The sequence below is a fragment of the Sminthopsis crassicaudata genome, chromosome X (assembly GCF_048593235.1).
Source record: "Sminthopsis crassicaudata isolate SCR6 chromosome X, ASM4859323v1, whole genome shotgun sequence".
In the NCBI taxonomy this organism is placed as follows: domain Eukaryota; kingdom Metazoa; phylum Chordata; class Mammalia; order Dasyuromorphia; family Dasyuridae; genus Sminthopsis; species Sminthopsis crassicaudata.
The window spans coordinates 86,398,757-86,426,755 of record NC_133623.1 but is presented as its reverse complement, the minus strand read 5'-3'; the positions used below and the strand labels follow the sequence as shown (position 1 = coordinate 86,426,755).

The window sequence follows — 27,999 nt, the reverse complement described above, 5'->3', positions numbered from 1 at the left end:
CTGGGTGGCCCTCTGTCCCTTCCCACCGGTTCTGATCTCCTGTCTCCTCAGGCCTGGACAAAAGAGCCGATGCCGCCCTTCCCCCAGACCCCCCTGCCCTGTGTCCCCTCCTTCCCCCCCCCCGTTCTGCTTCTGCTCTGGGGGCTCTCAGGAATCCAAGTCCCGTCCAAGGACTGGGCTTCGCAGCTGCTGCCGAGCTTTTGTGCTCTTCCTTTCAGGGGAGCCCGGGCCCCCTCCTTGACCTCCGCCTCCTGTTCTCCCCCAACCAGTTTCGGTAAAAGAGCCGCCCCCCCCTCCCCAAGCCGCGCTCAGCGGCCGCCCCGCTCCCAGCCCCGCAGCCCGCCCGGGACCCAGGACCCTGGTCAGCGCCGGGCCCTCCAGGGGGGAGAGGCACTGCGGCCCCCCCCTAGCGGGGCAGGGTGAGGAGGGCCCAGAGGAATGACAAGGGGGGGGGGGCTCCCAAGTGCTCCGGGCTAATGTCCCAGCGCCCCCTCCCCTCTCCTGAACCCCGCTCTCTCCCCCCTCCCCCCAATCTGGGAGGAGCCTAGCCCCCCGCAGGTGACGTCACAGGGCCGCCCCTTCCCACCCTCGGTTCAATGCCAGTCTCCTTTGTCTGGAGGTGAGGATGTGCCGGGGCGGCGGGGGGGTCTGTGCGCCCCTCACTCAGGCCCTGCCTCTCCGCCTCACAGCGACCCCTCCGTCCCCCGTCTTACCCTCGTCCTCCGGACGGACCGAGCCGAGGGTCCTGAGCGCCTAAGCCGCAGTGAGTGAGGGGGCCCCCTCCCTGCTCCCGCCGCAGCCCCTCCCTTTGTCCTCTCCCATCCCAGCCCTTCCCTGAAGCCCCCTCCTCCCCGCCCGGCTTTCCTTCCTGCCCGGTAGGTGTGGGGGAGGGCGGCTACAAGGCCCGGGAGCATCCGCACCTTTGTCTGGGGGGGGGGGGGGGGGACGTGAATGTGGCTGAGATCCTGGGCGTGGCCGCGTCTGTGTCCCTGAGGGGAGGTGGGGGGGGGGCGGGAGCGGGCGCGTGTGTGCCTGCACCTGCCGGGTGCCTCGGGCCGGCTCCGGGCTCAGTCTGGGAGGCTGCGGGTAGGGGCCGGGGGGGGGCGGCGGAGGCCGGCCGCGAGCCCCCTCTGGGGACCCTCCCTCTCTCCGGTCTCCGATGGGCGCTTCCACCTCTTGTTCCCAGTCCCTGCAGGCCCAGGCCTGGCCGGAGGCTCGGAACTCGGACAACCCGGGGGATCGGGGCTTTCCGCTCCATCGTTTTGTCCTGTCTGACCTCGGGGATCAAAGGGCACGGAAAGGTTTGCGGCCGCAGGCAGAGCTTAACGTGCTAAAATCCAAGCTAAAATATGGAGTCCTCAGAAAAAGAGGGAGGGGTGATGTTATTCCTCAGGATCTCTCCCTTTATAGAATATTCGCCTTTAGCATCTTTTCTCTTAAAAGGGCTTCTCTCTCAGTTTGGCATAAAGACGCTTGACATTTCGGGAAGAATTTCCCGTTCTTGGGATGCGGTCCCAGCACAGCCTCATCTCCAGACCCAGGAGACTTCCCAGAAGGAGGGGGCGGGAAGGGGCGGTCCTATGACGTCACCGCGGTGGGGCCGGTCTCCTCCCAGAGCCCCGGGGAAAGGGAGGAGAAAGTGGGAGCGCTCTTCCCCTCCCCCGCCCCGTATTTTCTCTTTTGTAGGGGGCCTTTTACTTCCAGGCCGCATTCATTGTTTTGTGCTGGGTCCGACTGGCTTGTGATGAGAGGGAGGTTTCCGTGGCGCTTGCCGTGGAACAAAGAGGTCCCTCAGCCTTTCCATTTAAACGATTTATCGGCTGAAAGAAGGGAATTGCTTCAATGCGGCCTTGTCCTGGGTGAGGGCTTTGGGAGCATCTTGTCAGAAGCCTGTGAGAGCCTGGGTTTCTTCCTCTGAACATATTCTCTCCTTCCCTTTTGACCTAGGGGAGAAGGATTCTTGATCCTGCAAGTGGGAATGCGTTTCTTCTCCATCTTGCATATGCAGCCCCCCCCAGAGATTTTTGCTACAAACGTCCTTTTCCTCAGGTAAGTGTTTTGCTTCCTCTTTTCTCTGCATTAGGACTTTGGGCAACTTTATAGAAGCAGAATGAACCTGTCACTGTCTGTGATTTTCTCTGTTCCTTGTTCTCTCGTAATCTCTTTCCCGATCCATAGAAGTGAACAGGAACTTCCTCTTTGCTCCTCTAATTTGCCGTAGATTCCCCTTTTACATAGGATTCATATACCCGTTTGTAATTTAAGGTGGCAGTTGGCGTGAGGTGTTCAGGAGGTATCACATTTCTGGCAAACTGCTTTTTCCTTATCCCGTTATTAAAAATGCAATAGTGTGTCCTCCTCGGTCCCACCACCTGTTCGCTTTGCATTTCTTAGACACTGTTATTTTATTTTATTTACTGATGTAGGTTGCACACGTGATCTTACCCAAAGATCAGTGTGGCCGTCTTCAAGAAATTCCTATTATTTCCTGGGTGCCTAGGAATTCTACAGGGCATGAGGTCAGAGGGAGTCCTCTTCCTGAGGTGAAATCTGGTCTTAGCTACTTGCTAACTGTGGTACCCTCAGCAAGTCACTTAACCCTGTTACCTCACTTGCTCCTTTGGCAAATGAACTGCAGAAGGAAATGGCAAACCCTTCCAATAGCTTTGCCAAGCAACCGACAACTGCATCAAGGAAAAGCAGACGAGACCAAACATTTGGATTCAAAGTCTCTGATTTTTAGTAAAGTTTGAGATCTGTCCCTGATAAGCAGTAATCCTAAACCCTTCCTTTCCTCCTTCCCTCCATTCATTATGTCCTGCAGATACTGAGCTCTTTCACAAAAATACTTATTGATGTTTAGTGTTTCCCTCATCACCAGGGTATCCCATGGATTCGGCCCTCTCCCCATGAGGGCCATGCCAGGTAACAAATCCCATTTTTTGTTTTAGGGAGGAGAAGAAAAGTGAGCTCAGCTGTTTCACACATTTGGGAAAAGGTATGCACGTGTGCAACACCTGTGGATCTCTCACCTCCAGAAAGAGGACGGGTGATGGTGTCTTCTCATGTATCCTTTCCAGTCTTTTGCATTTCCTTACAGGTCATTGCCAGTTTTGCTTTGTCATTCTTTCCATTTAAATTTATTTTGATTACAGGTATGTATGTGTTTGTGTATTTATTTTTTTTTAATTTTTGTTTTCTTGGCTTTGCCTAGGTCACTTTGCATCATTTCACAGAGATGTTTCTCTGTTTCTCTGTAGTCAACACACTCCATTCCTTTATAACAATATAGTAATATCCCACAACATTCGTTTCCATGCCTTCTCTGGCCATGCCCACTTGAAAACATCTACTTTGTTCCAGGTCACAGATGTCACCAAAAGTGCTGTTATAAGTTTTTTGCAGTATATGGGGACTGTTTAATTGGTGCCTTCTCGTTATGTAATGGATTATTTATTTTAAAGGCTTTGAATATTTTTGTTACTTTTTGCATGATTCCAAAATTACATCCCAGAATGGATGCTCTCCTCATTTGCTTACGGTATCTGCCTTTATGTCTAAATCACCTACCCATTTTGGTCTTACCTTGTTTTCATTGTGTTTTCATGCTTCTTTCTGGAAGAGGACCAATGGCATCTAGAAGCTCATGACTTGCAAGTGAATTGCATTTAGGGGAGGCAGAGCTGGGCAAGATCCCCAGCCTCACTCCAGAGTCAGCTGCAGAGGCAAGACCTAGGTCAGGCAGACTGGCCATGGCCCCGTAAGCAGGGGGAGACCTTAGGCTGTTTAAGCTAGGGCCTTTCCCATGTCTCACTTGGGACGAGGCAACAGTAATTTAGTGATTTAAGGCTATGTAAGAATTGAGGCAAAAGATGCTCTACTTTGCCTACTCAATGATAATAATAATAAAAATAATAATGTGGGGAGGGAAGAACCTCAGTGTTTTGGCCAGAAGAAACAGCTGTGATTTACACTCTGTCTGAGCCATCAAAACCCACACAATGACCAAGTGAGGCTTAAGCTAGCATCTTCTATTGGACACTCAGTGAAAGCCAGAGTGACTTGGGTTCAAGGATTTGTCAAGTAGCTTCTGCTGAATCCCAATGGGCTTTATCAAAGTCTGGTTTTTCTAAGCTGTGTTTCAAGAAATCATCAATGAACTAGAGGGAACAGAAGAGTTCAATATCGCAGTTTGTTTTGAAAATCTAAAATAAATAAGTGGCCAGGAGAGCAAAATATCCAGCCTCCAGACTCAAAGACATGCTGTGAGGTCGATGGATCCAAATTTCTATTCCTTTGGACAAACAAGTGGCACATGATGTAAGGGATTGAACTGTACCTGGTTTCTGCTATACTGGTTTTCAATTTTCTCCAGAAGTTTTTGTTCATAGTAACTTATTTTTCAAAAAGATGGGATTTCTGTATTTCTCAAACAATAGAGTATTATGGATATTTAATACTGTGTCTTCTATACCTAAATCATTCCCCTAAAACACTACTCCATTTAAAAAAAATTTTTACATATTTATTCATTTATTTAAACAAATTAAACATAGAAAAAGAAAGAGAAAAGATGGAAAAGCATTGTCATAGGCACAAAACAATGTGAGAGCATTTAAAATATGAAATAATAGATTTCTAGTTCAAAAAATCATATGTCATTAATAGTACACATTTATTCAGAACTGTCCATCTATTGTTTGCTTCTTCTTAGGTTCACTTTTGTTCTCTGCTGTGCACTTTTTACACTATTATTTTTTTGCTTTTTTTGCCCCACAGCGTCCCCCAAGATGGCTGCTGCTGATATATTTGTACATAAATACACGCATACATGTACATAGATACATAGACACAGTTGTATAAGTATACAAATCCATGTACCCAGACATGTATAATCATGCTCATATATACATATACATTTGTAGGCATCTATGTAAGATTGTACTATGCTTGTTTGTTCTGTTTCTCTGAAACTAGATAACATCATCCCTCATGAGTGCAGATCTTTTTACAATTTTTAAAAATCTATCACTTCGTCATTTCCTACATCATGACAATATTTTGTTTTATTATTTCTTGGTCTCTCATAACTTTACTGACTTCCCTTTGCCAAATTGTAACTTTGAAAGGGTCACTTTCTTCTTGAAAACTCTGGATCTCCTCTTCAATTTGGTTTACTTTCTTTCCATAAGCCTCTGGATTTGGTTGGATGCTTGTTATTTTTTTAGTTTTTCCTCAACCTCTCTCATTTGATTTTTAAAGTCTTCTCTGAGTTCTTCTACAAATTCTTTCTGGACAGTAGCCATTTACCATAACTCTTTGGGATAAGAAAAGCTTTTCCCCTTCAGTATCCCTTCCTCTATTGATAAATCCCAGTGTTTCCTATTTCTTTAGTTGAATTCTTTCCCCTTTGCTTCCTTTTTTCCCTCTGAGGAAATTGGGGTTAAGTGCCTTGCCCAGGGTCACAGAGCTAGGCAGTGTTAAGTGTCTGAGGCCACATTTGAACTCAGGTCCTCCTGACTTTAGGGTGGTGCTCTAACCACTGTGTCCCCTGGCTGCCATGTTGCTCTTTTTTAAAATAAGAAATTAATAGTGTCATCCCCTAGATCTGAGAGGGAGATGGTGCTTCGGCCTCTGGATCTTCTTTCAGTTTTCTTCTCTGACTTGGAACTCAAAAACCAAGAACTCCACCCTCCTGTAAGACAGCCAGCAGCTACCCTGTGCCTCTGCTTCTGCCCTCCTGGGGTGTGGGCTTTTTCCTTCTTTCCTAACAGCACAGCTGGGCCTGGCATTCCTTATCAGCAGATATTTCAGGACTTCCTTATCATTCTCCCTGGCCTCCAATCCCAAGTGCTGTCTCAGGAGGTAACAGTCCCCTTGAATGGGCCTGAGGCCACCTGGAACCCAGGGCTCCCTGCTTCTTCCAGGGGATGTTTTAACAAGTTACTCCTCCAAAGGGGAGTCTTTCTTCTGGACTTCTCTGGTTGTCCTAGGAAACCCTTATTCTGCTGAAAGTTTTATGCGTTTGTCACTTGTCTGCATTAGCTCACAGGTTCAATTTTCTTTTGTTTCTGAATGTTCTGACCTACTTCCCACACTCTTCCTCAAGAGTGGTTTTCTTCAATGGATTTTTGCTCTTCCATTTCCATCTAGAAATTTCTACTTTTTAAGGTTGTTTTCTTCATTGACGTTTGGTACATGTCTGTCGGATTTTTTGTGCTTCTTTTTAAAAAATGTTAACTTTTCTTGTGAATCTCTCTCATTTCTCCTGCCCATTTTCCTTCTACTCCTGTTACATATTTTAGAAATGCTTTTGGAGCCCTTTCAGAAGGACTGAGACCAATTCATCCACACACCAATTTGAGGCTTCACATGTAGATGTTCTGGCATCATTATGATCGTCTGATGTTGTGTTTTGATCTTCCCTGACAGCACAGTAGCTCCCTACACTCAGGCGATAATTTTGGTGCAGGTTTCCAGACCGTGTTGTAACACTGAAAGTTGAGCCCTGCTCTTGGGGTATACTGGGCACTGTCCCAAGTTTCTTAAATTGAGAGTAAGGGGCTTGGCCCCTGGCTTGTTGCTTGGAAGCCTGAGGACTGGCAACTTCCCTGCTGTATCTGGGCCTCTAGGCTTCCCAGGTGTGGCCATTAATCAGCTGATTCAAGAATCTCCATGTGGAACATGAGCCATTTCAGAGGGACCTTCCCCAGCTACCCCATGACATAAAAACCCAACATCAAAGATGAAACACCACAGATGCTCAACATTTGTCGAGTGATTGAATTTTATGCCTGTAAATGGAGGTAAAATCTGGTTGCAATGAACATTAAAGCTAAGACAGGAGTGTGTGTGTGTGTGTGTGTGTATGTGTGTGTGTGTGTGTGTGTGTGTGTGTGTGTGTGTGTGTGTGTAAGAGAGAGAGAAAGAGACGGAAACAGAGGGAGGGGGGAGGAGGAAGGGAAGGAGAGGGAGAAAGAGAGAGAGAGAGAGACAGACAGACAGACAGACAAACAGAGACAGATTGAGAGATTTGACTTTTTGGAGTCAGGGAAGGTGAGTTTAAAGCCTCATAGGTTTTTGGGACCCTGAAAAGATACCTTACAGCTTCATAAGCCAACCTGCTGCTCTGTGTCCACTGGTGAGAATCAGAAACAACTGAGTTCAAATCCTGCCTCCCATACCTACAATTTGTGTGATCCTTACCAAGTCTTTAAGACTCTCCCCCGTGTTAGAGTCAGATTGGGCTCATTAATCTCAATGCTGAGAGGGTTTCCTGGGTCTCTTCTGTCTATATTTGAGAGGAAACCATCTTGGAAGGACACAGAGCAGCCAAGGAATGGCACAAATTGTAGTCCACCCCCATGGGAAGGCGCTGGATTCCCCAGAAAGAAGCAGCCCTCACCAGCATGGAATGTATAGCTCAGTTTCTCAGGATTACTGGGGCAAATTGTGTTGTAGAAGAAAACCTGCGCTCGAGACCACCCCAGACTGTTAAAGGGGAGACGGACAGATCCCCACATATGCGTCGGGCCAGGTAAGCTATTTGCTGGGAGGGGGACACAAAAGGTTAAAAGCCAGAATGACTGGGGATCAAGAGCAAGTGTGACTCGGGGTTCCTTGGAACTGTTCTTCCTCTTTCCATTAAAGGTAGTTTGCATTCTCTGTGGAATTGCAGGGCCTGCTCACATTCCCTTGCAGCCACCACACACTAAGACTAGGGACGGTCCTGTCTCAGACAGAACAACTGGCGTTTTTCCTCAGGGCAGGTGGTGAATTCAGAAAGGACTGAGACCCTGCAGAACTTCAGAGCCCTGGCAATGAGCTCTTTCTTTCTCCTTCCCTGGCTGCATGGCATCCTCCTCAACCATGGCTTCCCAGCAGTTTTCTGGGGCTTCCAGAGGGGGGTTCAGGGGTTAGAGCACTGGGCGGGGAGTCAGGAAGACCTCTGTTCACAGGCAGCCTCAGGCCCTTGGTGAGCATGTGGCCTTGGGCAAGGACAAGGCAGAGCGTCCAAGGCAAGCATTCTTTGCTCTGTCTGCCCCTTCAGTAAGAGTGACTCCCCAGGTGAATGCGTCCCTGCTCTTAGAGTAGTCTGAGGCGCTAAGAGGTCAGACGGGGTGACCGTGGTCATGCCGCTGACGTGGGTCTAAAGCAAGATTTGAGCCTTCCTGACTTTGAACCTGGCCCTCTATCCTTAGCAATTAAGACACCGTTCAAGCCCCAACCATGACATGAAGCCTTTCTTGATTGAAAAGCTGCTGTAAGCCTTGCTCCCAGACTGCCTTGCATTTTGCATTTGTGTTTCTTCTCATGTACATTTACACATTTTCTGTCTTAGCAGAACCCAAGCTTGTCTTGTTAGGGACTGTGTCTGTAACAGTGTTTGCATCTCCAGAGCCTACGACCATGCTGTCCATGGGCTTGTGGCTCGTCACTTAGCCCGTCTGGCTTTGTATGTGCCGGCCACATTGGAGGAGTCAATCCATAGCTGAGTGAATGAATACATTAATGAGGTGGAGGTTTCAGCTAAGGTACTTATTAGTGATTACAGTGATTCATCATTTCATAGGCCCAGTTTATCCTTTCATTTGTCATAGCTAAACCATGTATTCTGTTACAGTTTAATTTACTATGTGCTATGAGGTATTGGTCTTCTATCAAAATTCTGCCAAACTGCTTTGCACTGAGGCATCGATTTTTTATACCAACTCTACACAGTTCCCTCTTTCTGTAAGTGGACTGTTGGGCAAACCTTTAGTGGAGCAATTTTAGAGTAAAGTGAATTTACCCCCGGACTCGGCTTCAAGGGAGAAAGGGAGACAGGAAGGGAGTCGTGCGTCTGGGAAGGGAGGGGGCCGGGAGATGACTCAAGGACACACGGACCCGGGGACTGAGGAGCAAGAGAAGGACGGGAGCAGCAGGAGGAGCCAGCCACCGCCCCACAAAGGAGAGGACAAGCAACATGTGGACTGAGGAAAGACACATGGCACCTGAGCATGGATGGACAGGAGGCACACAAGCAGGTGCCAGACGTGAGGCTGAGTGGCAGAGCCAGCCAAAGGCTCCCCTTGTAGTGCTGGAGGTCTCAAGCCAAGCCCGGATGCTGAAGCTGCAGAGCTGGAAGGAATGAGAATGCAGGAAAAGCCCTTTTTGTTCTTCCTCCCCACTTTTTCATTAATACCTTTAGATTCTTCCCCTCATGTAAAAATATGCCATGCGGTTTCCTGTTTCTTACACCACAGTATCCCATGTTTCCCTCCCTCTCCTTCTGCTTCCTGAGAGTCATGCCATGTGACGAGTGGTCTTTTGTGTTTTAGGAATGAAAAAAATCAACACAACTGTATAGTCCAGAGAGGAAAAGACTTGTGGTAGGAGATAATCTCTTGAGAATACTGCCATTCCTGGTGGATCACTCTCATTTGAAGCAGCACTTGCAGTCTCGACACGTGGAGGGAAACGATACCTGTAATACCTGATAATATTTATAAAAATACTTCTCTTTCGGAAGCTTCTTCCACCTTTGAACTACTGCTGATCTCTGAAGATTCTGAGGAAAAGACACTAGTGGATTTAATGTCAGAATACTCTGTAGATGAAATGCTGATGGGTGAAGATAAATACTATTAGAATCGTTCAATTACAACCTTCTTGGAGATACGCACCTACTCTACTCTCAGAACTCAGAGGCAAAGACAATGGAGGTAGAAGACACTCTCTCTGGCAACATTCTGGTGTAAGAGAGAGACTGGGAAGGACTTCTGGACAAAGAAACCAACCTTTGAGAGAAACAAAGGTGGGCTCTATGGTCCGTCCAGCACGGTCTGAGACCTCACCTTGTTTCCCTTGATAAAGGTCGGTTCCTTTGCCCAGAGGCTTTCCAGTTTCTGTCTTACACCACTTACTTCGGGATTGCTCTCTATGGAAACACATCTAGACGGACATCACTCAGCGGACAACATCTTTGTGGCAGAAGACACTCGTTCTGGGAACACTCCACTCACTACGGGCTTCCTCTCTGGGGAAGCACAGCAAGAGAAAAATTGGACATTGAATGCAATAGAGGCCGCTGAAGCATTCCTGATGAAAAGACAAGAGCTGAGGAGAAAATGTGAGTCTCACATTGAAGACTCAAAAGCAACATTCAAAGGTAAATATGATAGAGACCCCTCAAGTGACTCGTTACTGATACCCTGTGTCCTCTTCTAGAAGGGAAGACGATAACCCTGTCTCCTATGAGTTTTATCTTTACTAGGCAGGTAGAAGCATTCAAACTAGAAAGAGATTTTGGAAGTGAACGGTCTGGTTGGGGATGATGCAAAATAGATAGGTGAGAAATAAGGATGCCCTGGCAGATGGTAGAAGGGAGAGAAATAATGGAGGAAATGATCTCATAAAATAAGCATTCAGGGAAGAGGTTTTGCCTTGGAGTGGAAAATGATGATGAGGGGAGTGACCAATCCTTGACCCTCCCTCCCATCTAAATTGGTTCAAAGTCGGTAAATATCTATATCTGTATTTATATGTACTTCTTCCATGGGTCAAAAAAAATCTATTTTACCCTAAAGGTAAGTAGACAAATGGGAGAGGAGAAGGAAAAAGTGGTGACAAACTTTGGGCAGATAAAAGTATGGCATGGTCATGTACAAAATAGAAACTAGTGAGGTAATGGGATAAAAAGAGAGAAAGAAGAAAAAACAGAATCAAATACATCATGACTATGTTAATGGGATGAACTCACTCCTAAATGCAAGTGGGCAGTAAAATGAATTAGAAACCAGAACTTCCAGACTATGTTTGTTTTTTCTTTTTTGTATTTTGAAAAGAAACATATTGTAAAGAAAGAGAGAACCAGAGTGAAATTAGAGGGCTGAAGCAGAAACTGTTATATTTCATATGAAGGATAAAACATAAAGGAAGCAATCATGATGTCAGAAAAAATGCAGAGAAAAATTCGGCCTCACTGAAAGGGTAAATTGGCATGCAGCCTAATTTTTGTTTAGGGAAACCACAGTCAATGGAGTCAGAAAAGAGAGGCATTGGATTCAAAATTTTAAAGGAAAAGTTAAATGCATTACAGGAAGAAATAGATAATAAAACTACAATGGCAGGGTACCTCAACTTTTTCTGGGTGACCTAGACAAATACAACCTTAAAATAAATAAGGAAGAAGTCGAGGAGAATAATAAAACTTAGAAGACTTAGAAACCTTGCATATAAAAGACCTCTATTGAAAACTCAAGAGGAACGGAATGGACAACAGATAGATGTTGCTTTTTTTCAATTCATATTATGCAAATTGGATTTTTTGCAAGGAATTCTCCCAAACCACCTCTGTACCATCTGGGATCTCAGTCTGCTCCTCCCCTTCAATTTGGTACTCCGTGGCCTCCTATCACTAATGCTTCTCAAAACCTTTAAAAACTCACTCTAGCAGAAAGCAGAATAGATCTGCAGAGAGACAGCCACCACCACTGATGGATCTGGGCTTGCCTTAAGACCTCCAGTACTTGTGCAGGACAACTTGTGTTCAATGCACCCGCCCACCTGAGAGTCTGGCCCCTGCATTTGGATGTTTTGTCCATCATTGGAGCATCACATCTGTCCCATGCCACATGTTTCCATGTCTGTCCCTCCTGCCATGTTCTTCCTTTCAGTTACAGCCAGGCTGTCCTGGGACTGGCCCCTACAAGAAAGTGTTCCTCCTGCTCTTGATTCTTTGTGTTAACCTTTATGTGTCATTGACCCATGTGCTGGTGCCACAGGGGTACAGTCTCCTTCCTGCCTCCCTTCTGGCTTCTTATACATCCGTGGGTAAATTCACATTATATAAAATATCTGCAGAATGGTTCATTGAAAAAAGTTATGGACTATGTTGCTTTCCCCCCTCAACTTCTCACTTCTCTTTTAGTTTTAGCTGCATTGATTTTGTTTGTGGAAAAGTGTAAAGTTCTGTTGTCTCCAGAAACTGCCGATCAGTCTCTGGGAGGAGATCTGCTGCCTCAACTCAATCTCTTGGCCAGATTCTTCTTCCTCCAGAGAGCCTCCTCAACTCTGGCCCAGATAAGACTCCTTGCTCAATGGTGTCTTCTTTTATCCTCCCAGAGAATAGGCGGGAAATAACTCAGGGGCTTCTGGGAAAAAATACTTCAACCAATGATCTTGCTCCTCTTAAACATGTAAGCTCCTCCCCAGAAGTTCCAAGGGGTAAAACTCATTGTAAAGGCCAGAACTAGAGAACTGTTAAGTATCAACTTGGCACTTAGTAAGAACCTATCATCTCATTATCTCATTAGCACTTAGTAAGAACTTAACAGAAAAGCTTTTTAATTTTATGTAAGCCAGATTGTCCATTTTGCTTCTTTTGAACCTGTCTGTCCTTTGCTTGGTCATGATTTCTTTCCCATTTTCTTCTGGGCTTCTCTGTTTATGATGTTAGCCCATACGTCCAAGGAATATACCCATTTTCAGCTTCACTCTTGTGTTTCCTGTGAAACCTTTTTCCAACCTCAGATTCTGTTACATTGTTTGCCAATTTTCCCAGTGGCTTTTGTTGACTTGTGAATTTTCCCATAGCTGGGATTATTAGCTTTGTCAAAGAAATGGATGATGTGCTCTTTTGCTCCTGTATGCTGTATACCCAATCTGTTCCTATGGTCAGTCTTTCTGTTTCTTACTCAATAATACATTTTTAATCATACGGGCTTGTTAGTGTAGTTTTATGATCTGGTACTGCTAGGCCCTTTTCTTCCCAATTTTCCCATTCATTTCCTTGATAGTCTTAATTTTTGTTCAGCCAGATGAATTTTGTTATCCTTTTTTAATGTTCTCAAGAAATTCTGTGTTATTTTGATTCGTATTTCATTGTGTTCACAAATTAACATAGGCAGCATTATCATTTTTGGCCTGGCAATGAGTAATTCATATTTCTCCCCTTGTCTAGAGCTGCTTTTAATTATGTAAAGAGTGACCTGTGTTCACCGAGTTGTTATCTGTGTTTTGGCAGGTTGACTTCTAGATATTTCATACTATATGTAATTTCAATGGAATTTATCTTTCTCCTGGATTTTATTGATAATTTCTATGATACTGATAACATCCTTGGGTTTACTTGTACTCTCCTGTCTTGCTGATGTTAGTAAAAATTTCATTTAAGTTTTAATTGATTCTGTAGAGTTCTCTAAGTAAACAATCATATCATCTGTAAAAAAACATTTTTTTATTTATTGTTTGCCTCTTTGCTGTTTACAATTTCCATTTCTTTGCCTTTGAGTTACTGCTATGGCAAGCATTTCTGGTACAGTATTGAATAGTAGTGATGAGCGTGAATATCTGTTATGTCTCCAAAAGAAAAAAATTTGATTCTTGTCGAAAATTATTGAATACCAAGGTCATCAAATTACCATTAAATAAGGTCAGCCAAAACCTCAGTGGTGTATGATAAATTGGAAGGTCACAGAGCTTATTTCATTTTATTCTTTTGTTTGTTATTAATTTTTATAAATATAACATTTTCTTTGATAGTACATATGCATAGGTAAATTTTTTTTACAACATTATCCCTTGTACTCCCTTCTGTTGCAAGTTTTTCCCCTCCTTCCCTCCACCCCCATCCCTAGATGGAAGGCATTCCCATACATATTAAATCTCTTATAGTATATGCTTGGTACAATATATATATGTGCAGAACCGAATTTTGTTGTTGTTGTTGTTGCAAAGGAAGGATTGTATTCGCAAGGTAAAAATAATCTGGGAAGAGAAACAAAACAAAACAAACAAACAAAAAACAATGAGGAGCTTATTTTATAACAGAAAAAAGGAGCTCTTCCTGATGCAGATTCCTCAGTTTTACAGAGGTCTAGGGAGATTGACAATAGTCAGTTGCTGGGCATGTCAGGAGTGTAATGAGATTTTAGGGCGAGATAACTGGTCAATTCAATACTTCATTGGCTTAAAACTTATTTTATCATTCTGTGAATTTTTTTGAAAGGTCTCCTTAAGTGTTTCTTTAAGGATTTTTGCTCTCGATTGGTCTAGCTCACTGAAAAAGAAGGACTAACTTACTAAAAGATGGTTATTTTATTTTATTTCTTTTAAGATATATTTAGGCTCATTCTATGTTATCTACTATTAAATCTTAATAAAAGATTCATTCAGTAAATCTAATCAGAAATTAAGACTTAAAGGATATTTATGCTAGATTAGGTCTTCAAAAGGAAAGGGAACTTCAAACTTAATACCAAAGTAAATTCATGTTATCAATATTAACGGATTTAGAGATTATCCTTTTCATATCCTTTCTTTACTTTTGTTTTTATTGAAAAATCTTCTGACTTGTCCCTCTACAAATAACACTAGTTCTTTATTTTAGACAAATACTAGTTATTGCTTTTAGGAAAACCCTCTGTTTATTTAACCATTTAACCAGGGTTGGAATAATTGTTTTTACATGGTTCTAAGAAGTTGTTTTTAAATCCATGTTGTCCCCAGGGTTCACTTAGAAAGAACATTGGAGATTTAATAGCATCACTAACTCCCATATTAGATTTTTTTTTTTAAGCAAAAGCCTTCTGTGGTCCCCATCAATGACCAAGTTGGGGCTACAGATATAAAGCTAGATAGCTAAAGTCGTGGAACTGCTTAAAAAAACCACCTAAGCACATTCTGGAGCTTTTGCTATCGGTCATTAAGGAGATTGGCAATGAGGGATGTTAAGATTGCAGGTAAGAGCTCCTGGGACCATGGGGTAGTTCCGGTCCTGAAACATTTTGGTAGTTTCTGAGAAACCAGCCTGTAGAATTTCTATTAAGCTAAAATAAGGATGAAATCTTATAAAAGTTGAAAAAGGTTTGAAAAGCGGTTGACAGATTAAGATCGTCATAGTCAAGGCCCCTCTATGTCCTGGTCATCTCAGATCAGAGAAAGAAAAGAGAAAGCTGGAGAATTGAAAACTTGAATTCTGCCCAGAGTGTCAGGGGGAGGGGGAGGAGCAGCAGCCTCTGCCCTTGGTGAGTCCACTTTCTGTTTAAGTGGCAGAAATGTATTAAGGAGGCAATCAAGCCTTTTGTCCTCTGTTCACAGGCTTGGGAGCAGCTAGAACCCCAGCCCAGGGTGCCCACAAGAACTGTAGCCAGTGTGTTCTGTGGGGGATTTCATTGCACTCACCTTCCAGGGTTGTTGGCAGGGTCCCATGTCTGTAATAGGACTTGGCGGGGCAAATGCTATATGAACCTCACCCATTTGACGGCCTGTAACTGCTTCCTGCTGGCTAGGACTTGAGAGGACTTTAGAGGTAGCTCACATCTATTGCCAGTGTGGAGATGAAGGAGGAAATTTGGATTTCAGGTCACCTGATTGGTAATTGTGGGATCCCCAACCTTCACTCCCAAGGCATAGGGGGAGAGCACAGAGAGGAAGAGTCTCCTCCTTTCTCCCCCTCTGCCCATCCCTCCCTGCTGCAGGGGCGGGTGGATGGAAAGAGAAGGGAACTGCTGGGAGCCCTATCAGTGAACGTTCCTGAGGGAGGGCCTCCTTCCTAAGGGGGACCTGCCAGTTCAGCCTTCCCTGGCTCCCAAAAAGGGAAAACTTCCGAGAGAATTTGGAAATAGCCAAAAGGTTTGACGGGAACGTTTAGCTAGAACTTTGAGTCTTACAAACTCAGGTGTGGGTCAGTGGTATCTCTGACACTGTGTGTGTGTGAGTGTGTGTGTGTGTGTGTGTGTGTGTGAGTGTGAGAGTGTGTGTGTGTGTGAGTGTGTGAGTGTGTGTGTGTGAGTGTGTGTGTTAGTGTGTGTGTGTGTGAGTGAGTGTGTGTGTGTGAGTGTGTGTGTGTGTGTTAGTGTGTGTGTGTGTGAGTGAGTGTGTGTGTGTGTGTATGTGTGAGTGTGTGTGTGTGTGAGTGTGTGTGTGTGTGTGTGTGTGAGTGTGTGTGTGAGTGTGTGTGTGTGTGTGTGAGTGTGTGTGTGAGTGTGTGTGTGTGTGTGTGTGTGTGTGTGTGTGTGTGTGTGATTTCTAGGAAACAAGGTCCTTAAATGATGTAAGAAGAATTGGGGATTGGTATTTGGAAGGCCTGGCTGTTACTCTCTTGATTATTGAAACTACCTGGGAAATGTTTCTGGTGGGTTGGAAGAAGAGAAGAGAGTTTGAGGGCAGTTTTCCCAGAGGACGTTTCCCACAGGTGACCCCTCACCCTCCAGACACCTCTTCCCTGCCGGCTGTGGGGATGCTCCTCCTGGCTTCACTGTTGCCACGGATTTGGCGAGCCTCGCCATGTCTGATGCTGTGGTGAAAGAGGAGCACATGCGGCTCCCAGAAGGAGTGGTTTGTGTCTTCAGTGGGTGAGACCACTCCCACCCCAGCATCTCCCTGTTCCTTCTACCCATGCTGCAGGTCCTTTTGTATTGATCTTCTCCTGGCTGTTTGTACTTGGAGGCTCCCTCGACGCCCACCTGCCAGCCCTTCCTAATCAATCTCCCCCCACCTCACCCCTATCTCCCCCACACTCCACTGTGGCTGTTTTCATGGCTTTTAGGGAAAAGAGAGAACCATCTCGGTCCCATTCCTTGGTTATTTGGAACGTGATGAGGCCATTGGTAATGTTAACAAGATCTTCCAGGAAGTCACCCAGAACAACGCCCAGCCCCTCCAAGATTTCCAAATGTCCCTCCACTCCTTGGCAACTGCCTCACTTCAGACTGCCTCTCTGCTTCTAAAGGGGGTCTCTGTGCTCTGGCCAATACTTCCTGCTGTGTTTGCATCCACACCCTCCATCCAACTGAGCGATGGGCTGACCCGTCCCCAGGGAGGTCAGGCGGACGCTTGACCTTCATCAGCTGCTACATTGACAGGGTTTGGGGACAAGGTCCTGGGGAATCTGCTGTCCTCTCTAGTGACCCTTTCCTAATTATTATTCTGCTTTTGATTTAGTCCTTGCCTTTTAATAAGATTTGTGTCTTCCAGACAAGTCTTAATCAGATTTCAGAGGGACCTACAGGACAGACATCTATCAGCCCCTCAGCCTCTGGAAGGGTCCTCCCACCTGTGGATGCTGCTCCTCCCACCTGTGGATGCTGCTCCTCCCACCTGTGCATGCTGCTCCTCCCACCTGTGGAGGCTGCTCCTCCCATCTGTGGAGGCTGCTCCTCCCACCTGTGGAGGATGCTCCTCCCACCTGTGCATGCTGCTCCTCCCACCTGTGGAGGCTGCTCCTCCCACCTGTGGAGGCTGCTCCTCCCATCTGTGGAGGCTGCTCCTCCCACCTGTGGAGGATGCTCCTCCCACCTGTGCATGCTGCTCCTCCCACCTGTGCATGCTGCTCCTCCCACCTGTGGAGGCTGCTCCTCCCACCTGTGGAGGCTGCTCCTCCCATCTGTGGAGGCTGCTCCTCCCACCTGTGGAGGATGCTCCTCCCACCTGTGCATGCTGCTCCTCCCACCTCTGGAGGCTGCTCCTCCCACCTGTGGAGGCTGCTCCTCCCACCTGTGGAGGCTGCTGGGCTGCAATTCCCATCCACCTCCACCACTCATGAGGAAGCCTTTAAGCAGAAGCCGTTCTATGCCCTTGCCAGCTGGGAACAGTTATGGAAACTGAGACGTTCATTCGGGGCCCCACAGGAGTCTGGGTCCCAGGGCTTTGAGGGGGATGATTCGGTCTCAGCTGCTGCTGCAGCCCCGGTAATTCTCCCCCTTTCTCTCAGAGACTTCCTAAAAGGACCCTTTGCTTTTCCCCTGTGGAGGGGGCTGCCGCTGCTCAGGAACAAGAGGGTGTGAATCCTCCCCAGGGCCCTTTCTCAGGCATACCTGAGCTCAGGTGTAACAGCAGGGCACAATCTCCTGAGAGCCTCCGATTTGCTGCCAGATTCTCCATCTGTGCTTCCTTTTCCTTCCCTAAATGAAGCTCACATCTCTCTGCTGGGTTGCCCAGCCCCTTAAAGAGCAGCTTCTCAGTGTTTTGCCCTCAGGTAAATGTCCAAATCAATGTCTTTGCTGGATTGGAGATGGTTAGAGCCTGAGTTCTTTCAGAGAAGCTGCCCAGACCCATTCCCCGGCACCCCAAGTCTTTCGTGCACCCCAACGTTGCGTCTTTTCTGACAAAAACTTCCTCTCCATGAAGTGTGAATGGCACTGGGGCACTTTGCCCGTTTTATCCTCACAATAAAGCTTTTTGCTCCTTGCATCTGCGCCGGCCTGAGCCTGGGAGTCCTTTCTGCATGACCGCCTGCCTTTCCCACTTCTTCCCCCTCATCAGCTCCTGACCCGGAGGGATGCTGTGGGCACCATGGGAACAAGAGGGCAAAGGCCTCCCCAGAGGCTCGGGGCGGGGCCCAGGGCGGAGCCAACAAGAAGGGCCTTGCTGTGGACAGGGGCCCCGGGGCATTCGAGGCCGAGGGCTGGGGTTAGACGAGGAAGGCCAGAGGCTGTCAGAGTGAATCCCAGGGGAGGCCGTTAAGCTCATGGAGCAGAGTCTGGCAGCCGGGGGGATTGAGGCGCTGTGACGGTGCAAGGGAACCGAGGTCCTTGTGGAAGCCCCCGCCTGACCTGGAACTTGGACAGAAGACTGGCAGCTGCCTTTCCTGAAGAGCCAGGTCAGAGGTCGGGCTCCTGCTCTGGCAGGGCAGGTCCCCCCCCACTTGTTGGAGGAAGCCTCTGTCCCGTCCTACAGAATGTGTGGCCCAGAAGCTGGCCCGAGGGAACCAGCGAGGCATTTAGGAGAGTCACCCGCAGGAGGAACTGAGAATGAAGGGAGAGTGACCTCGGCTGTGATTGAGGGATCCAAGGGGGGCCCATGTTGCCGCTTGTGCCCAGGACACAGAGTGGCCCCGATCTGGAGAGACTCCCCAGTGTAGGGGAGCTTGTAGGTGACGCTTCTCTGTGCCGGGCCCTAAAACCTGCGCCTGAGCTGTACAGATTTGTGGGTGAGGCTGGTCCTCTCCCCCGCAGCCAGATGCAGTGCTTGGGACTCGGGGGGTGCCACGAGAATGGGGCAGAAGTCATGGACCCGAGCTGCCCCCTTTCCATAAGCTGCTTCTCGGGGACGCGCACTGGGACTGGGGGGCTCTCAGCCCAGAGGGGAGCAGGGTTTGGGGGACACGCTGTCCACGACCAGTGAAAGCCATCCTTCCCATGGGGGTCCACATCCAGGCTTCTAATGGGCACCTGAGGCTGCAGCGTCAAGGGGCCGGAGCCTGAGGGAGGAGCCCAACAGCCATTTAACTGTATTGAAAAGCATTGTATGGTAGGGGGATGGGAGGGTTGTGGGGGGACCAGGTTAGGTAGCAGAGCCACTTCGGGGCTGGCTAACGGATGTGTTGGAGGACTAGTGCGGGGGTGGGAGAAAGTCAGCAGGGTTTCAAAGGCTTGGGAACCGGGGACTGTTAAGGGAGGATGGAGACAAAGGCCCTGGGTGGCAGAGACAAGGACAGCTGTGGCCACTTCAGCTCCAAGCCAGCCCGGGAAGCCGTTCGAGCGGAGTCCAGTTTCACCGGAGCATCCCATGGGACGGCCATTTTCACCATGGTTCTGTGGGAGTCACTGCCGCTTTCCTCCGAGGGGAGTAAAGGGCGTGGCCGAGCCTCCCGGGGAGGCCGCAGTGGGTGGACGTTGGAGGGCAGGCCTCCAAGAACGGGCAAAGGAATTTTGAGCTTGAGGGGAAAGTGAGACTTCCCTGAGACACCCAGACAGAAAAGCCCAAGAGCTTCTGGGATCCCTGGAGGGCTCGGCAGGGGTGTGCTGGGAAAGAGGAGGGTAGGCAGTTAGGGGCAGGCTGCTGTCCAGAGGCTCACAGCCTCCCCTCCAGACTCAGGAGACAAATGGAACCTTCCTCCTCCTCCTCCTCCTCCTCGTCCTCCTCCTCCTCCTCGTCCTCTTCCTCTTCCTCCCCCTCCTCCTCTTCCTCCTCCTCCTCCTCCTCTTCCTCTTCCCTTCCTCCTCTTCCTCCTTCTCCTCCTCTTCTTCCTCCTCCTCCTCCTCCCCTTCCTGCTCCTCCCCTCCTGCTCCTCCTCCTCTTCTTGCTCCTGTTCCTCCTCCCCTCCCCCTCCTGTTCCTCCTCCTCTTCCTCCTTCTCCTCCTCTTCTTCCTCCTCCTCCTCCTCCCCTTCCTGCTCCTCCCCTCCTGCTCCTCCTCCTCTTCTTGCTCCTGTTCCTCCTCCCCTCCCCCTCCTCTTCCTCCTCCTCCTCCCCCTCCTCCTCCTCTTGTCACACACGGGGCAAGCGGTAGGGGCCGAGGTCAGCCCAAAGACTGTCTCCCAGGTCAACCCTGCCCTGAGAAGCTGGGGAAACAATTCTGTTTGGGTAAAAGGGAGCCAGCCAGGAGAGAGGCTCCTCAAGAGGGTGGATACAAGGAAATGGGCAACTAAGGAAGCCCGGGGCCCAAGTACCAGGCCCAGTGTTAAAGCAACCCTCTGACAAGGACAAATCTTGGAGGAAAAATGTACAAGAAATGGGTGGGCTGAGTTAGGATGGATATTTGTTAAAAAACAAAAACAAAAACAAACAAAAAAAAACTAGTTGATTTTGCCCAAGGCTTTATTTATATCAAGTCAGGTAAGCCCAAACATGGTGGGAAAGAAAAATTAACCCCAATGTACCCCAAAATCAGCCAGTGAGGGAGATACTAGATGCCTCTTTGTGTCAGCAGTAGAGCTGGGACTCCAGTCTGGCTCCTCTAACTTCCTGCCCCACTGGTGTAACCACTGGACCATGGCCTCCACCCAATCTCTTGTGTGTGTGCTCTATCTGCTACCTCAGTTCCCTCTTCCTCCAGTCCCAAGCCACCAAATGGATCCAGACGATCATAGACTTAAATCTCCAGCTCAAAACACCCTCAGTCCACCTTGTCCAATCCCCTTATGCTACAGAGGAACCTGAAGCCCGGGGGGGTGATGGGCTTGTCTTACATCTCACTTAGGCTCAGAGATGTGGAAGCAACTTTCAAGGTCAGTTAGACGGGGCTTCTCCTTTTACACAGGAAAAAACTGAAGCCCTGAGTGGTGACGGGAGGTGTCTGAGGTCACACTTCCAGGGAGTGTGCACAGCTAGGACAGTAGGATATAAACCCACATTTTCCTGGCTCAGAATTCAGCAGTGTGTCTATGAGAATGTGCTGCCTCCTTAATTCCCATCTCACCCGTGTGCGCTCATCTTTCCATGTCTAGAAAAAGGAGGGATAAGTTTTAATATTAAAGGAAAAGCCATTTCCCAAACGATCCACTTTTACCTCAGGGACATTCAGCAGCTGCTTACTGGCCTGACTGGAATGTGTTGCTGAGATTCCTGTCTCCCTCCTACTCTCTCTGCCTTTAACGGGAGAAGTCCTTATCCCAGTCTTACCCATTTGCTGAAATGAGCTCTCAAGGATTCCCACTTCAGCTTAGGTTACAGGAGATCATCAGAGATAATTAAGGCCCCTTCAGCACCAAAGTCCCTGGAAAGCTCTGCCAGGCTTGCTCTCTGGGAGACACTTACTCTAGTCACACTCACCGAGGCATCAGAGCGACCCCTTGGGGACAAGGCAGCACAACCATGGGCAGCTGTGGGTTCAGTGGATAGAGGGATGGACCCGGGACAGCAGGGCTCATCTTCAGGAGTTCAAATCTGGCCTCAGACGCTTTTTAGCTGTCTGACCCTGGGCAAATCACTTAATACTTTGCTTCACTTCTTCAGCAGTAAAATTAACTGGAGAAGGCAATGGCAAAGCACTCTGGGATCTTTCCTAGGAAAAGCCCAAATGGGGTCATAAAGAGTTGGACACAAAGTCTTTTAGAAGAAATCAAATTAAATAGAGACTCCAACTGCCACAGGCCCATCTTGTTCAGTTATCTTTTAGGATGGAAGGAAAACTCTGAGACTTATGACAATCTCAATAGTAAGCAACTCCAATCCTCTATTGATTTAGTGAATAGGAATTTGAGGGGGGGGTGGACAATTAATGCCACTCAATCAATAAGCATTTATTTAATGGGTTTGATGTACTAGACACTATGTTGGGTAGTGGAGATAAAAGCCAAAAATCTTCATTCGCATTATAAGATGAGGACCAAAGACAGAAACCCCTATCACTTGGGTAGCACCATTCAGATTTTTGTAACATTCTCTGGAAGTCTTGACTTTGGAGTCCCCAAAATGAAAATGGCAGGGGTGTATCAAAGACAGAATTGGTTATTCTATTGATTTGAATGCTGATCATCAGTGTGTCATTTATAAAGTGTTTTTTTTCCTAATCTAGCTTGAATGTTTTGTTTGTATAAATACTTTAAAAAATTTAATATAATAAAAATCATCCATGTATTTAAAAAAAAAAAAGAGTTGGACATAACTGAAAAATGACCCAAGCAGGCTCATGCCCATCCAGACCCACACTGGTCCTCTGTCATCACCACACACAGTGGGATCTGTCATCATCATAGAAAAAACAGCAAAACAGAATAAAACAACAACAAAAAGTGTCCTAAGCTAACTGACCCGGCAGGCCACTTTTCAGATAATGTCATTAATAATATCATTCTTTCCCTTCTTGCTATGTTAACAGAATAGTGAAAGGCATGGCCCCAAGGGCCATTTTGTCTCCTTTTCCCAATCTGAAAATATTTAACAGTGAATTGGTAAAGGGCTGGTCCCAAATTCATCACGATATTTTTACATTTCAATTGTGAGTCATGTGTGAGAGGACTGATGTCACTAACATAGGCTTGATCCATGCCTCTTTCTTCTCTACTAAATCGGCAATTAATTTGTCCCCAAATGGCAAACCTATATGGTCTATATGTACCAGAGGTAAAACTATATTTCAAAGCAGCAGTCATCAAAACCATCTGGTACTGGCTAAGAAATAAAATAGTCAATCAGTGGAATAGGTCAGGTAACTATAACAATCTAGAGTTTAACAAGCACAAAGATGCCAGCTTTTGGGAAAGAATTCACTATTTGACAAAAACAGCAGGGAAAATTGGAAATTAGTATGGAAGAAACTAAGTCCTGACCCTCACCTAAAACCATATACCAAAATAAGGTGGAAATGGGTTTATGATCTAGACATAAACAATATTATAAACAAATTAGAAGAACATAGGATAGCTTACAATTACTAATTACTAATCACAAAATAGATAATTTTGATTATATTAAGTTAAAAATGAGTTGTACAAACAAAAATAATGCAGACAAGTTCAAAAGGGAAACAATAAATTGGGAAATCAACATGCAAGGGTTCTGATAAAGGCCTCATTTCTAAAATATATAGAGAATTGACTTAACTTTATAAGTATTCAAGGCATTCTCCACTTGATAAATTGGTCAACATATATAAACAGACAATTTTCAGATGAAGAAATTGAAACTGTTTCTAGTCATATAAAAATGTTTTCTAAATCATTATTGGTCAGAGAAATGCAAATTAAGACAACTCTGAGATACCACTACACACCTGTCAGATTGGCTAAGATGGCAGGAAAAGATAATGAGGAATGTTAGAGGAGATGGTGGAAAGCCTGGGATACTGATACATTGGTGGTGGAACTGTGAAAGGATCCAACCATTCTGAAGAGCCATTTGGAAGTATGCTCAAAAGATTATCAAACTGTGCATGTCCTTTGACCCAGCAGTGTTTCTACTGGGCTTATACCCCAAAAAGATCTTAAAGGAGGGAAGGGAACCCACATTTGCAAGGATGTTTGTGGTAGCCCTTTTTGTAGTGGCAAGAAACTGGAAATTCAGTGGATGCTCATCAGTAGGAGAATGGCTGAAAAAATTATGGTGTATGAATGTTATGGGATATTATTGTTTTATAAGAAAGTACCAACAGGATGATTTAAAAGAGGGTTAGAGAGCATGAACTGATGCTGAGTGAAATGAGCAGAACCAGGAGATCCTTATACACGGCCACAAGACTATACGATGATCGATTCTGATGACTGTGGCTCTCTTCAACAATGAAATGATTCAGAGCAGTTCCGATTTTCAGTGATGAAGAGAGCCATCTACATCAGAGAGAGGACTGCGGGAACTGAGTGCGGACCACAACATAGCATTCTCACATTTTCTATTGTTTTTTGCTTGCATTTTGTTTTAATTTCTCAGGTTTTTTTTCCCTTCTTGATCCAATTTTTCTTGTGCAGCAAGATAAACTGTACATACACACACACACACACACACACACACACACACATATTGGATTTAAGATATATCTTATCATATTCAACATGTATTGGACTACCTACCATCCAAGGGAGGGGGTGGGAGGAAGAAGGGGAAAATTTGGCACAGAAGGTTTTGCAAGGGTCAATGTTGAAAAATAATGTGTTTTGTAAATAAAAAGCTTTAATAAAAAAAAAGAAATGATGAGCAGATAGATCTTGGAAAAACTCAGAAAGATGTGCATGAACTGTAGCTAAGTGAATTGAGCAGAACCAGGAGAACGTTATACATAGTAAGAACAAGATTGTGCAATGATCAACTGTGATGGACTTGGCCCTTCTCAGTAATACACTGACAAATCCAAAAAGATCTGTAATGGAAAAATACTATCCACCTCCAGAGGAAGAACTATGGAGACAGAATGGAAATAGAAGCATAATATTTTCACTTTTTAAATTTGTTTTTTGTTTTTTTCTGTCTCATGACTTTTTCCCTTTGTTCTGATTCTTCTTTCACAACATAACTAATGCAGGAATATGTTTAACATAATGTACCTGTATAACCTATATGAGGTTGTTTGCTGTTTTGGCGAAGGGCAAGAGAGTGGAAAAAGTAGAAAAAATTTAGAACTAAAGATTTTTTAAAAAGGAATGTTTAAAAACTCTCTTTGGGCAGCTAGATGGCTCAGTGCATAGAATACCGCCCCTAGAGTTAGAACCTGGGTTCAAATCTAGCTTTAGACCCTTAACATTTTCTAGTTGTGTGATCCTGGGAAAATTGCTTCAATTGCCTAGGCAAAAAACAAAGAAACAGTCCTACCTTTACATATGATTGTTGCGGGAAAGGGGGAAAAATAATATTAAGTAGGGAAAAATTGAAAATGAATTAACATGAAAGAACTTTGACTGCTACTGAGTCAAAGTCCTGCATTCAAATGCTGCTTCTGATGCTTTAGTCCTGGTGTGACCCTGGGCAACCACCAGGCACACTCTGCCAGGGTCTCACATACCAGTCTTCAGGATGATCCTGGATAAACACTTGGAGGAGAGTCGACCAGGAGGTGCAAATATTCTGTCTTTATTCAGTCATCCTCTGAGTGGGCATAGCAGGAAGCAAGAGCGAGTTCTGTTCAGAGCTGTCTATGCTGCCTCTCCTCCAGGATTGCCTGTACCGAGCCCACTCAGAACTGCATTGGAAGAACCCTAGACCAGAGGTTTCTGGAGTTAGTGCCGTGTCCCAGGAGAAGATCTAGCAAACGGACACACCCCTCGTCACCTCAAGTAACCTATAGCAGTTCCTGAACTCCTGCAGATGTAACCTCCTGCCTCAGAGGCCAAGGCCCTTTGTACCTCCTGGGCCCACCCTAAAAGCTGACATGGCATAGACTTGCAGTGGTCCTCAAACTTTTTAAATAGGGGGCCAGTTCACTGTCCCTCAGACTGTTGGAGGGCTGGACTATAATAAAAACAAAACTTCTGTCTCCACCCCTCAACCCATTTGCCATAACTGGGTGCTATAAACGTCCTCAGCGGGCCCCATCTGGCCCGTGGGTCATAGTTTGAGAACCCCTGGTAGAGGCTTCATGGCACATCTCAAAGAGAGACTAGTGCCTCATTGCCCCCAACAACTCCCCCTTTTTTATTAATAAGACCAAGTGTTGTCATATTGAGGAATGAAAAGATCTTCTGTAAGCACCTCTATAGAATTTCTAAGAATACATATAAAGCATCCTAGCAAAGTAGGCAAAATCAAAAGGAGCAACAATATAAAAATGGCTACATAGAACCCATGGGATATAATAGAAGGGGATGGGAAAGGAAGTATGTGGGATCCAATCACTAAGCTGGTCTGGCAAGGGTGTTCATCTCTCTACTAGGTTGCTGTCTTGGGCATCTCCTGGGTCATCTCCTTTTCTTCTTCTTCAGCCCCTGTTTTAATAGGGACAATTTTCTTTGTTCTTCTTTCTGGAATCCAGTAACTTTCCTCATCAGGATCTGCAAGACATAAATTTCCCAAATCAAAGTACTAGGGATGGACTTTGCCAACATCCTTCCTCGTCCTTCCAAAAGACCTTTGGTGTGTTCTCCGATGCTTGAAGTTCTATTTTGGTGGGGACTAGTTTTCTGTCCTGTCTATAAGATTGTGCCAAATTTGTCTGTGTCAAACTGAACACACTGCTTGACTATCTGTCGGGCTTGTTCCCCAGTGTGACCATCCAGGTGACATAGAGAATTAGCAGGTTAAGTGGAGAAAATCATGGGCACATTCAGGGGGTGTGGCGACTGTGAGAAGGGAGCATTGTAAAGCACGGTCTGCCACCTCATTTGCCAGCAAATAGGCCTCCTGCATGGCATTGTTGAGAGTATAAATGCAGGACATACATGGGATGTTTCCTAGTCGGTAAAATCAGCTGCAAGTCAGCAAGGTTAGCAATTGAAGAGTTCTGAGGTTGTAGGACAGAATCCTCAATGCCTCTGAGCACTCAGCAGCATATAAGGTGTCTGATATGATGTTAATGGGCTCTGGGTATCTCCTACAGGCCTGGAAAATAGAGAAAAGCTCGTGTTTTTTTCTGGGTGGAGTCATACTGAGTCTCCAACACCAGAATCTCCTTTGAGCGCTCATGATAAATTGAGCAGAACCAGAATTCAACTGATCCACCTGAAAGAGCATTCCCTGTTGCTTCCCAAAGCCAACAGGAGTTCATCTCCTCTTTTGCTAATGGCCACAAGTGGCATTAGCTTTCTTGGCGGACACAGCATCCTGCCGACTCTTATATGCTGCTGAGTGGAGTCTGATAAAACCCCCAGTTCTTTTTTCAGATAAATTGCTATCTCACTATAGCACCTCCATTATGAACTGGTTCTTAGCAGCATCAGTAACAACATTTGCACCTTGCACAGGCTCATCAACAATCATCTTATGAATTGACTGTACCATAACATGAGACAGCAAGGGAAGGAGTGAGCATGTAAAATAGAGGATTAGTGTAGTCCATTGGGCACAATATGCCCATGGCCAATGTTTGTCTCATGACTTCTCTAGCTCCCAGTTCAAAGGGTAAATACAGTAAGGTCTTTTCCCTGTTAGATGAGAAGCTCTTTTTATCACCTCAAGGGCAAGTTCTCTTAGCATTTCAATATGGTTTGGTATTTATCTTCTGTGGTCTTGTCATGTACACATATTCCAAAATTTTACTACCTTGATGTAATAAGCAAAAGGACTTTTTCGGTCTACTAAAGAGACCTCTACGGGCCACGTGGGGGCCCACCTCGCATTTCAGATTTAGAAGCGAGAGCATATAAATTGTGTCCTTTGTGGAGGAGGTCCATTTATGGGGGAGTTTAGATCAGACTCTCCTTTCAAGATGTCATATAACGGCTGCATAAAGAAACTGGAATAGGGGCACAAGCCCTTAACCACTGAATTTATCCAACTAGTTTCTGCAATAGGTTCAGAATATTCACCTTGTCTAATTGTAAGTTAAGTATCTGATTGGTAACTGCAGAAGTCCCCATGCGGAATCCCAGGTAAATGATGGGATAGTTACATTGGATCTTTTCTGGGGATACCACCAGTCCATGTTGAGCAAGAACACTTGTTGTCTCCTTCAGCAGGGCAGAGAGATCTTTCCCATGGCTGGTTGATAACAGTGTATCATCCATATAATGCAGTATCATGGCATGAAGCCATGCCTTCATAACTGGCTCTAGCACTTGAGCTACATACACCTGACACAAGGTGGGGATACAGCACATCCCTTGGGGGAGAACTTTCCATTGGTAACGCAGATCAGGCCCTGCATTCTTTACAGAGGGAATGGTAAAAACAAATCTTTTCTTATCCTCTGGGGCCAGAGGGATGGAGAAGAA

General features: G+C 46.0%; 2 long non-coding RNA genes across 6 annotated transcripts in view; both read left to right on the top strand.

The window, feature by feature from the left end:
* The window catches only part of LOC141548956 (uncharacterized), a 1,120,676-nt gene that overhangs the window by 901,084 nt on the left and 191,593 nt on the right, over positions 1–27,999 (top strand). For all 3 annotated transcript variants that reach the window (XR_012484170.1, XR_012484171.1, XR_012484172.1), the window contains one exon: positions 9,321–10,150. This is a non-coding gene — a long non-coding RNA (uncharacterized LOC141548956). The remainder of the gene's footprint in view (positions 1–9,320; positions 10,151–27,999) is intronic.
* Positions 1,104–8,734, top strand: LOC141548964 (uncharacterized). Of its 3 annotated transcripts, none has more exons than XR_012484201.1 (3): positions 1,104–2,049; positions 2,427–2,519; positions 2,952–8,734. It is a non-coding gene; the product is annotated as an uncharacterized LOC141548964 (long non-coding RNA). The 3 variants fall into 3 exon arrangements; XR_012484202.1 differs by having other exon boundaries at positions 2,427–2,543; XR_012484200.1 differs by lacking the exon at positions 2,427–2,519.